Genomic DNA, 10,848 nt, shown 5'->3' with positions numbered 1-10,848 from the left:
AGAGATCAAACTTGCATCTGCTGTATTGGCAGGCGGGTTCTTTACCATTTGGGGGAAGACATAATTCAGTCCATAGCACGAAGGTTTTTAATGACCAACCTAGATAGCATATTGAAAAGCAGAGACATTACTTTGCCAACAATGGTCTGTCTAGTCAAGGCTATGGTTTTTCCAGTAGTCATGTATGAATGTGAGAGTTGGACTGTGAAGAAAGCTGAGCACCGAAGAATTGCTGCTTTTGAACTGTGGCATTGGAGAAGACTCTTGAGAGTCCCTTGGACTGCAAGGAGATCTAACCAGTCCATTCTGAAGGAGATCAGCCCTGGGTGTTCTTTGGAAGGAATGATGCTAAAGCTGAAACTCCAGTCCTTTGGCCACCTCATGCGAAGAGTTGACTCACTGGAAAAGACTCTGATGCTGGGAGGGATTGGGGGCAGGAGGAGAAGGGGACGACAGAGGATGAGGTGGCTGGATGGCATCACCGACTCGATGGACGTGAGTCTGAGTGAACTCTGGGAGTTGGTGATGGACAGGGAGGCCTGGCGTGCTGCGATTCATGGGGTCCCAAAGAGTCGGACACGACTGAGCGACTGAACTGAACTGAACTGAACTGAATGTTGCTCCTGTGGTAGTGGCAAAAATACAAGACGACTTGTTGGAGTCCCTGAGGTGTGCAAACCCCTGAAAGAGGTCCGTGTGTACAATGTTTTATTGATTTATACACACACACACACACACACACACACATAATCTCACTGGATCCCCACAGAGTGAGCGCCCTTGTTTTAATTTTCAAATGGGTACACTGAGGTTTTCTGGAGTTAAGGAGTCCAAAGTCCCTTCTGAAGTTAGAGCAGATGTACTATAAAAAACTCCAGCTCTTGTTGGTTCATCTAACTCTTTTTGATCAGGCATCTTCTTTATAATTGAGTGGCCAAGATAAGAAGGGAAGAAAAGTGGAAAATAGTGAGAAATCACTAAGGAGAGCTGCACAGTACATGTCATGTACTGAGTTATGGGACAAAATTGCCAGTGCACATTCGGGTCTGGCTCATAGTAGGGACAGGGTCATTGCTAGGAAGAAACCCCACTTCTGCTTTTGACAGCTCAGGCTCAAGCTGCTTGCCTCCTGAGAGTCTGGGAGCATAACTCTTGGGGTCAGGGAGAGAAAGGCCCAGAAGCAGGCATCTGTCCTCGACAGGCGACTGGCTCCTAGGCCACACAGGATGCCTCCTGGCTCAGGTTCCACACTGCCCTCTGGCCAGAGGTCAAGGGCAACTCATGGAGGTTGTTGCTTGAGCCCTTTAGCCACTGGGTCCTGATGGAGGCTCCCCTTAAAGAATCTTGGCAGCAGTTATAGTCTCTAGTTTCTGTTTTTAGAAACGGCAAAAGCAACATGAAAGGACAGTGCTTCTGTGATAAGGGGCCACCTGATAAACATCAGCTTCCTACCACTGCAGCTGCTGCTGGGGGCCTCTTCTCATTGTCCAGGTGGGTGTGGACTCCCTGGATCACATTCCTTCCTCTGCCGACGGCAGCCTCCCTCTTACCGTGTCCCCTCTGCCAACCCTGCCTAGTCTCCCAGCTACTTGGTGGCCCATATCAGAATGTATATATTTATGCATGTATATATGAATGCCAATAGAAACATCATATATATATATATATATGCTGATACATATTACATAAACACTTGTGTGTATATATGTGTGCATTACATGGGCTTCCCTAGTGGCTCAGACGGTAAAGTGTCTGTCTGCAATGCAGGAGACCCGGGTTCGATCCCTGCGTTGGAAAGATCCCCCGGAGAAGGAAATGGCAGCCCACTCCAGTATTCTTGCCTGGAAAATCCCATGGACCTCAGAGCCTGGTAGATTACCATCCATGGGGTCGCAAAGAGTCAGACAAGACTGAGTGACTTCACTTTCACTTAATGTATACATACACGCACACATACATGCATACATACGTATATACATACATATACATGTGAGTGTCCATACCTCTCTTATCAGTGCTTGAATGTGCCCTGGCACTGTGCTCGACCCTATCTGCAGGCCATCTTTGTGAAGCAAGAATGGGCTATTGTACAGATGAAGAAACCGAGGACAGGAGATCTTAGTTGGCTGCCCAGGGTTAGGATGGAATCCGGTGCTTCCTTTCTCCGAGGACTGCTCTACTCTGTGCTGGCCCTTGGCCTTTCCTGGTCCAGGACCCCCAGGGATGAGACCACTCCCCTGCCCTGCCTCCACCTTCCAGGTCCCTGCTGGCTTGGATGGAGTCTCAGGGGTAAACCAATGTGGCTGAGCCCTTGCTTTTTCCCCAGACTTCTTGAACTTCTTTCCTGCCTAGTCTCTAAAGTTAATAGAACAAACCCAAAGCATGGTTTATGATGCACAGGGCTTGATTTGACTTCATATATAAGAGTGCACGTATTCTGCAGGAATCCATTAAGTCTACCCCAGCACAGGCTACGACCATGTCTGAGAAAGGCCTGAGCCACCACGGGCCGGGTTCATCCACAGTTCACGTGGCAGAAAGGAGTGAGTCACTCGTCAATGGCACAGCCAGGGCTGGATTACCCTGCGGCTTCCTTCCTTAAATGGGCAGAGATTCCAACTGCTGCGTGAATAACAAAGACTGTAATGTCCCACTGGCCAATGGAGAACAGGCCAGGGAGCAAAGGAACCGCAGCAGCTGTTTTTTTCCAGAGTGCTGAAGGCTGCAACCCTAGCCCCCCTCAGCTGTCACGGTCAGCCCTTGTGGGGTCCGGCAGAGAGCACAGATGGCCCAGGGCCATTGGTCCCACCCCTGGAAAACCGCAAGCGGAATCTGTGTCCTGCGGACAGGGCTCCCCCAGCGAGCTCGGCGGCCAGCTCCCTGCCCGGGGCAGCACGGCTTTTTTAGTTGAAGGAAAACAGTGGTAGTTGGCGACGCTTTGGGCAATGGAACAACACTAAGAATGCACAGGACCGCAAACCTCATCTTCTCCCTTAAACCTTCAGTGCCTTATCTAAGCCTCACTCCCTGTCCCTGCCTTTTTGTTCTTGATTCTCCTCTTTGCCTCTTTTGGAATACGGGCTAAGTGTTGGATAATTATTAAATGTTAAATGCATTAAAGAGTCTTCATGTACTTGTGTTTTCTTGCTAATTAAGCTACAGCAGAGGAATACAAAAAAATCACCCCATCCCGACTTCAGATTCTTTCCTGCATGACGTGTAAGTCTATGAAAAACTAAGCTTTCACATGTGTTATAATTACATATAAAAGTTCAACATTCTGCTTATGAAAAGGAAGATAGAATCAATGGTAGAGCAGAAAGAACAGTGTGAAGGGGGCTGAGATCAGAACAGCGTGGAGATAAGAACATGAGTTCTGGGACCAGTAGACAAGGCTCCCAGTGCCAACCCTGTCACTTTCTTGTGGGACCCTGGGCAAGTCTCTTAACCAGTCTCAACCTCAACTTTCTCATCTGTGAAGTGGGAACAGTAACCCTGAGCCTTCTAAGGCTATTGTGAGGATGGCATGGGGAAATAACAGAATATTCTGTAGTTAGCAAGAGTTCAGGAAATGTTCCATTCCCCATCCCCCCACCAAGTATTGATATTTTCCAGCTCTAGGGCAAACATCTCTTGGATTGGCCTTGGTAGATAATTTAAGGCAAGTTGGCTGCCCAGCAGAATTTGCTGCAGTTCTAAGGCCTCTCCATATTAATAGGACTAATTGTGTCGAAGCTGATGGAGCCTTTGGTTTGTGGCCAGAATGCGGAGGCATGAGGCCCTCTTTCATGCTTGTGAATGGCTGGGTTTGGTGAGCTCCTTTGATGAGTTTTTTTTGTCTGTATTCAATCGGGTCAGTGTCCCTTCCCTAGAATGGAAATGGGGTCAGTGTCCTTTCCCTAGAAACACCGCACCCACGTCTTTGCCCCTTCGAGGGGCTGGTTTGTGGTTGTTGCTGTTGTTTTATCAAAACTTTCTTTAAAGTGACCTCCTTTCTCCACAGCGCATGCTAAAATTCTGGGCTCTGATTAAATGTTTCTGAAAGCAGCCCTACTGCCTTTAGTTAGATGCCAAATAAACAACTCTCCCGCTGGGAGAGGACCCTCTTCTCACGCAATCCCAGCCCTGCAGGGCGTAAGGGACGCTGACCACTGTGCCCTCTGCGGATGGAAAGGACCCCAGATTTATCTCCCCCGAGAATAGGGCAAGCGCAGTGCTGCTGCGCTGTGTTCCGGCTCCGCCTCCTCGCACCTCGTCCGACGTCCTCCTTGCAAAGCGCTGCTGTCCCCGGGCTGAGCTACCGGTCCAGGATGAACAAACATGTTGACTTCCAGTAAGTCCTTGGCTACCCTCTTCCCCAATCCTGCCCGGTGCTGAGAGCTGTGGCGTGGAATTAGTGTGAGACTGGGAACCCAATGAAACTATTATGGTTTTAAACTAGTGGGCAGCACCCAACGCTCCACCAGGCTTGTTGGGTTTCAGCAGCTAAAACTGTCCAGTGTGCTCATAGTTATTTCTTGACACAGATTTCACCCTCTAAAATCACCTCACAAATAAGGATTACGATCCCATTTGGAGGGCAGACTTGAGAAAGAAAGAGTGATTTGCAAGAATGCAAACCAAAATGTTAGAAGTTACCTCTTCATTGTGGAATTATGGTTCATTTCATTAATCAGTTTTCTTATTTGTTTTTGCTTAGCTGTATTTTCTAAACTTTCCCTACTGGACATGTTTCATTCTTGTAATAAAAATAGATAAAGTTTTATGTTTTAGAGTAAATATGACTGAAACAGTAGTCTGCATGTACATCATTCTTTCCTCCGGATGAACTAAATCCTGACAGTTTTTCCCTTTTTCAGGTATAAATCATTATTTGCTCTGTGTGAGTTGGTGAGTGCTATTTACAAGGCTATTTTAAACTAACAAGCTTATTTTGGAAGGTTGTGATGGACTTAGAGGGAATTACAGGATTTGAGTTGGGCCATGTCTTGGATGCAGTGTGTTTTGATAGACAAAGAGGAGAAATGACTAAGTGCCTCTTTGGCCGAAAGGAAGCAGGATCGAATCTCTTCAAGTTTACAATGGATCCAAGCAACTACTTGTTTTATATGTCAGTTAAAAAGTCTGGCACCCCCTTAAGAGGCTAAGCATCTCTCTCTTTACACTTCTTTTTACAGGAGTGTTTGGTTACTGAAGGAGTTTGCTTGATTAGCACCCTTACTGTGTGCAAGCTTCTGTGCAGAGGTGTTCCTCCTGAGGGGCTAACCCACCTTTCAGAACATCAAGGCAGTATTTGTGACATAAAAGAGACATGTTAAGATGACTTTCTTCCACAGAGGCTGAAAGGTCTGTGCTTAGATGCTCAGATTGTATGTTGCCTTATGGAGGCACAGTGGTGATTTGTAACCTGCAATGAAGCCCAGAGAAGATCAGGGGGTGCTGTGGTGGTGGAGGGGAGTCCCACTTGTTCCACACTCCCTCCACCCTCCATCAGGACTGGGTCCACTCTTTCAGCTCCACTGCTTTCTCTCTGTCCATGAATAATAATAGGGCTTGCTGACCTGGTGTTTCCTTGAGTGTTTTCTGTCTACCTTCCCTCAGCCCCAGAGATGCAGATACACGAAAGGCAGGGGGGCCTGTGCATTTAGGCCCCCGGTGCTGAGTGCCTGGCACTGCTGGCTGGACCTGGAGTGGCAGCATCTGAGCCTGGGATGCCAACTCTCAGCAGAGCAGATAAGGCTTGATCGACCCAGGCTCTGGGCAGGACGGGAGAGCCCTCCATTTTAGAAAAGCTTAGGAGGTGTTGGAAGAAATCGGCAAGGTTCAAGTCAGCTTCTGAGAATCCATGCTTCTCTGCCATGAGGATTTGGTGAATTTCATAGACATAGGAGGCCGGCAGCAGAATTATAAGTAGACTTCCAGAATATCCTGGGGCTAGCCTAAGGGAGAACTGCTGGAGAATTGCTCTCGGAATGGCGAGGGAAGGAGCTTTTGATGCTTTCATTGGAAATTTAGTAATTTATTTCCTCTGTGTGAAAAACACACATGCAATCATGTTACTGCTACATATTATAAATGGTTTTGTGTGCAGAGCCAATGGGCAGGCTTGGGATCTAGTGCTTTCAGGAGAATCATAACGCTGGTACCTGTATGCTAAGGCAGTTTTAAAAAGGACGTTTAGTATCAGGCACTGTTCATTTAGGAAATAGGATCAAATGGAAAGTTAGTTCCAATAACTGACCAGATATGGCATACTGGTGGCACTTTATTTCACTTAATAGGAGTTTCCATCAAAGCTTCTTTTGGGTGGTGGTATAAAGAAAGCTGAGCGCCAAAGAACTGATGCTTTTGAACTGTGGTATTGGAGAAAACTCTGGAGAGTCCCTTGGACTGCAAGGAAATCCAACCAGTCCATCCTAAAGGAGATCTGTCTTGGGTGTTCATTGGAAGGACTGATGTTGAAGCTGAAACTCCAATACTTTGGCCACCTGATGCGAAGAGCTGACTCATTTGAAAAGATCCTGATGCTGGGTAAGATTGTGGGCAGGAGGAGAAGGGGACAACAGAAGATGAGATGGTTGGATAGCTTCACTGACTCAATGGACATGAGTTTGGGTAGGCTCCAAGAGTTGGTGATAGACAGGGAGGCCTGGCATGCTGCGGTTCATGGGGTTGCAAAGAGTCAGTCACGACTGAGCGACTGAACTGAACTGAACAACAAGGTAAATCTTATTTTCTTGCTGACTTACATTTCAAATTCATAGACTGCCAAAATTACAAAAATAAATCTTAATTTGGCCCGTTATAAGTTCAGAACTTTTGATAACTCAAATGTGATTTATGAAAGTTTATCTTTGTCTATTTAGCTAGCTCTTGTTCCCAGAGAATGCAAACTAATAGAACAACACCCAAAACCCCCAATGAACAATGTCTGAAATCCTTGATGAAAGAAACTATTTCCAAGCAACTACAAATATTTTTAGAAGAACTAATTACAGAAAAATTACCATTGTCCTAAATAAACAAACATGCATTGAACACTTTGTTGGTTCCATGAGAGGCATTTAAAGATAAACAAGTCAGTTTCTGCTCTCAGCATTTAAATAACCAATGCCTGCGTGTGTGCTAAGTTGCTTCAGTCATGTCTGACTCTTTGTGACCCTATGGACTGTAGCCCCCAGGCTCCTCTGTCCATGGGGCTCTCTAGGCAAGAATACTGGAGTGGGTTGCCATACCTTCCTCCAGGACATATTCCCAACCCAGAGATTGAACCCACGTATCTTATGTCTTCTGCATTGGCAGGCGGGTTCTATATCACTAAGCCACTTGGGAAGCCCACCCAATGCCTTGGATTTAAATAAATTGAATACAATACTGAATGCTTTAACTACATCATTTTCAACTCTCAGCCTTTTAAAAAGGGAATACAATGTTTCTTGGTGTACCTCCTATACTTCATATTCAAATCTAAATCAGTGACGCCCAGTTTCTAATCCTATCAGTTAACTGACAGTAAACTTTCATGAACCAGCAGGCAATGAATAGGCTACCTTCAGTCCTTTTCTTGCTTAAAATTTTAGAAGCATTCACTACTGATGACTGTTTTCAACTTCTCGTTACACTATCATCCCTGTCTGTTTTCTTCTTTCTGGTCCATCACACCTCTGTAAGTACTCTTTATTGAGTCTCTTAATAGATGTTCTGCTGATCTTTTAATGCCAGTTTTCCCAGCTTTCTCTTCTCATGTTTCTCTTCTTACTCTAGATACTTTCTCTGAACAAGCTCACAAGCTCCTGTCACTTCAACCACAGGTCAGCAATCTACCCTTAACATTGACCTCTCCATAGACAGGAGGAAGCCACCCAATCTTCAAGGCACTAAGTAACACAAAAACAGGAACATTGTTATGGCAGCAGTGTGCATAATGGACTGGATGAGGGTATGATAGAGATGGCTGTGGGCTAGGAAACTGGTTACAATGTGTTGCTTTACACACATCGACCTATTGTATCATTTACTTTACCTCCATTATGCTTCTTGCCACAATTTCTTGAGTTGTCTGTTCATGTGCTTGCCTCAAAGGAGGGTTCTTTGAGGGGAAGGGCTATGACTTTCATCTTTTGGTCCATAATAAATGTGGTAGTATGATTTACTTCTGCTCATAGGGGAGCAGTGGGATTGGAAAGAAGGGATAAAGAAGACATTTTAGATATTGATAACACTTATTGGAGGCTTCCCTGGTGGCTCAGATGGCAGAGTGCCTGCAATGTGAGAGACCCGGGTTCAATCCCTGGGTCAAGAAGATGCCCTGGAAGAAGAAATGGCAACCCACTCCAGTATTCTTGCTTGGGAAATCCCATGGACAGAGGAGCCTGGTGGGCTACAGTTCATGTGGTTGAAAAGAGTCAAACATGACTGAGCGACACCAGTTGGATGTGGAACCTTGATGAGGTGGGAATAGTTAAGAGAACTTTGAACATCAGAACAAGGCAACTGGCAAAGGTGAGGCCATTAAACTGAGATCAGGCACACAGAAAGGAGGCACTAATCAAGTCAACAAGTTGGGTTTGGGATGCTTAGAGATTGAGGCACAGCAAAATTTGGATGTGGAGGTATTTGGGAGGTAGATAGAAGCACAAAACTACTGACCTACTGTGAGTTATTCCATGAAACTAAAGACATTAAAACTGGGGATTTAAAAAATTCTGTTAATGATTGAATGAGGGCATCTCTGGGTTTAGCTCAGTTCAGTTTAGTTCAGTTGCTCAGTCATGTCTGACTCTTTGCGACCCAATGAACAGCAGCATGCCAAGTGTCCCTGTCCATCACCAACTCCTGGAGCCTACCCAAACTCATGTCCATTGAGTCGGTGATGCCATCTAACCATCTCATCCTCTGTCATCCCCTTCTCCTCCTGCCCTCAATCTTTCCCAGCATCAGGGTCTTTTCAAATGAGTCAGCTCTTCGCATCAGGTGGCCAAAGTATTGGAGTTTCAGCTTCAGCATCAGTCCTTCCAATGAACACCCAGGACAGATCTCCTTTAGAATGGACTACTTGGATCTCCTTGCAGTCCAAGGAACTCTCAAGAGTCTTCTCCAACACCACAGTTCAAAAGCATCAATTCTGCGCTCAGCTTTCTTTATAGTCCAACTCTCACATCCATACATAACTACTGGAAAAACCATAGCCTTGACTGCTGCTGCTAAGTCACCTCAGTTGTGTCCGACTCTGTGCGACCCCATAGATGGCAGCCCACCAGGCTCCCCTGTCCCTGGGATTCTCCAGGCAAGAACACTGGAGTGAGTTGCCATTTCCTTCTCCAATGCATGAAAGTGAAAGTGAAGTCGCTCAGTCGTGTCCGACTCCTAGCGACCCCATGGACTGCAGCCTACCAGGCTCCTCCATCCATGGGATTTGCCAGGCAAGAGTACTGGAGTGGGTTGCCGTTGCCTTCTCTGATAGCCTTGACTAGACAGAACTTTTTTGGCAAAGGAATGTCTCTGCTTTTTACTATGCTGTCTAGGTTGGTCTTAACTTTCCTTCCAAGGAGTAAGCATCTTTTAATTTCATGGCTGCAGTCACCATCTGCAGTGATTTTGGAGCCCCCAAAAATAAAGTCAGCCACTGTTTCCACTGTTTCCCCATCTATTTGCCATGAAGTGATGGGACCAGATGTCATGATCTTAGTTTTCTGAATGTTGAGCTTTAAGCCAACTTTTTCACTCTCCTCTTTCACTTTCATCAAGAGGCCCTTTAGTTCTTCTTCACTTTCTGCCGTAAGGATGGTGTCATCTGCATATCTGAGGTTATTGATATTTCTCCCGACAATCTTGATTCCAGCTTGTGCTTCTTCCAGCCCAGTGTTTCTCATGATGTACTCTGCATATAAGTTAAATAAGCAGGGTGACAATATACAGCCTTGACATACTCCTTTTCCTATTTGGAACCAGTCTGTTGTTCCATGTCCAGTTCTAACTGTTTTTTTCTGACCTGCATATAGGTTTCTCAAGCGGCAGGTCAGGTGGTCTGGTATTCTCATCTCTTGAAGAATTTTCCACAGTTTATTGTGATCCACACAGTCAAAGGCTTTGGCATAGTCAATAAAGCAGAAATAGATGTTTTTCTGGAACTCTCTTGCTTTTTTGATGATCCAGCAGATGTTGGCAATTTGATCTCTGGTTCCTCTGCCTTTTCTAAAACCAGCTTGAACATCTGGAAGTTCACAGTTCACATATTGCTGAAGCCTGGCTTGGAGAATTTGAGCATTACTTTACTAGCGTGTGAGATGAGTGCAGTTGTGCGGTAGTTTGAGCATTCTCTGGCATTTCCTTTCTTTGGGATTGGAATGAAAACTGACCTTTTCCAGTCCTGTGGCCACTGCTGAGTTTTCCAAATTTGCTGACATACTGAGTGCAGCACTGGGTTTAGAAAGCTCCTTAAAAATCATCTAGCTCAATTGTCTGTTGAATGCTTTAATCCTCTATAAAACTTACCTGCCAATCTTCCTACATTTTAGTCTCCATTGGTGAGTTTTTTTTTTTTTTTCCTTTTTGATTCATCTTTAAAGACTGTGGCCTTTCTTAATGCCAGTATTAAGTTTTGGTAGCTTTAAAAAAAAACCATAGCACATTTTTATAAGTCATCTGTTTAGAAAAATATTTTATTGAACATTTATTTACCTGGCTTGGGTATTCATAATTTTACTGCTGGACAATCTGAAAACACAGTTCTTGTTAACAGAAGCTTTGGATTGATTAGGAGACAAAAGGTAAGAGCTGGCTTAGCTCTTAGCAACTGCCTCATCTTATCTCCAAGGCTTCTACTATTGGATTTTCTTAGGCAAGCAG

General features: G+C 45.3%; 1 long non-coding RNA gene across 1 annotated transcript in view; it reads left to right on the top strand.

Annotated features, from left to right (window-relative positions):
• Positions 1–3,275: 3,275 nt before the first annotated feature.
• LOC123333706 overlaps positions 3,276–10,848 on the top strand; it is a 72,989-nt gene continuing 65,416 nt past the window's right edge. Inside the window, exon 1 of the long non-coding RNA XR_006641094.1 lies at positions 3,276–4,333. This is a non-coding gene — a long non-coding RNA (uncharacterized LOC123333706). The remainder of the gene's footprint in view (positions 4,334–10,848) is intronic.

This window comes from Bubalus bubalis, chromosome 5 (assembly GCF_019923935.1).
Source record: "Bubalus bubalis isolate 160015118507 breed Murrah chromosome 5, NDDB_SH_1, whole genome shotgun sequence".
Lineage (NCBI taxonomy): Eukaryota > Metazoa > Chordata > Mammalia > Artiodactyla > Bovidae > Bubalus > Bubalus bubalis.
The sequence above is the reverse complement of the archived record's forward strand: the minus strand, read 5'-3'. Positions and strand labels throughout refer to the sequence as shown.